The 1,001-nt window shown below is 36.0% G+C and overlaps 1 protein-coding gene and 1 long non-coding RNA gene across 3 annotated transcripts in view; one reads left to right on the forward strand and one right to left on the reverse strand.

Moving 5' to 3' along the window:
* The window catches only part of Yaf2 (YY1 associated factor 2), a 57,251-nt gene that overhangs the window by 3,732 nt on the left and 52,518 nt on the right, over nucleotides 1–1,001 (reverse strand). The window lies entirely within an intron of this gene.
* LOC116078296 overlaps nucleotides 1–1,001 on the forward strand; it is a 9,829-nt gene that overhangs the window by 449 nt on the left and 8,379 nt on the right. The window lies entirely within an intron of this gene.

Consider the following 1,001-nt stretch of genomic DNA (forward strand, 5'->3'; position numbering starts at 1 on the left):
AAAAACAAAAAACTTAGAACATATAGTATTAATCACGGTGACACAACCCCAGAACAAAACCAAGCGTACATGTTTTCTTTCCTCTGGAGATCCTAGCCCACAGTGTGTAGACATGCATGTGCGCACAGTATAATATGAAGAATGGAGAACAAAAACAGAAACACACACTGGGTGATGAGGAAGGACTGAGCACAGGAAACGAGCATTTGAGTCATAAAAGAGGATATGAAGCCAACTGTTCTCCCTGTTTCAACCCTGTCACAGTTTCTATCTTTTATCTTTTTTTTTAAGTAGAAGATAAGTGGATATTATAAATGTTTATATTTAATAATAAAATATAAAATATAATGTGAAACTTTATACTTTTAGAATGGCTATTATTACCATATAGAATTCAGAATGCAGATGTTCAATGCAATGTTCAGAGCTAACATTTTTTTTCCATTCATTTTTTGAGATAGGATAGTTGTATGTAGATTGGGCTGTCCTGAAACTTATTATATAGAAAAGATTAGCCTCAAACTCACAGGGATTTGTCTGTCTCTGCCTCCCAAGAGTTGGGATTCATGTTCAAGGTGTTTCTTTTAATTTTTAATTAAAATTTATACTTTTAAATTTTTAATTAAAATTTAATTTTAAAAATCATATATTTTAGATAGGACATTTTAAAAATCTTTTATATTTTCTTATAAAAGAACAAAAAACAGCAGGATACAACCAGGAAATGAGAAAATAAAGTCATTTCTTACAAGAGCAGAAATGACTCAAAAAACTACTGCATCACAAAAACACACCCCAGCATGAGTGACAGCTCACAAAGCTAGGAACCTGCTGCTGTCCCTGAGCAGAGGAGAGCACCCCTTTCCTCCCTTCTGCCCCAGCCGGCAGCCCACCAATCTCCAGGCTCCCCAACATCAGGACGTGAAGCCTGGAGAGATGCTCAGCAGTTAAGAGCACTGACAGCTATACCAAAGGTCCTGAGTTCAATTCCCAGCAATCAC

This window comes from Mastomys coucha, unplaced genomic scaffold, assembly GCF_008632895.1.
Source record: "Mastomys coucha isolate ucsf_1 unplaced genomic scaffold, UCSF_Mcou_1 pScaffold11, whole genome shotgun sequence".
NCBI lineage: Eukaryota > Metazoa > Chordata > Mammalia > Rodentia > Muridae > Mastomys > Mastomys coucha.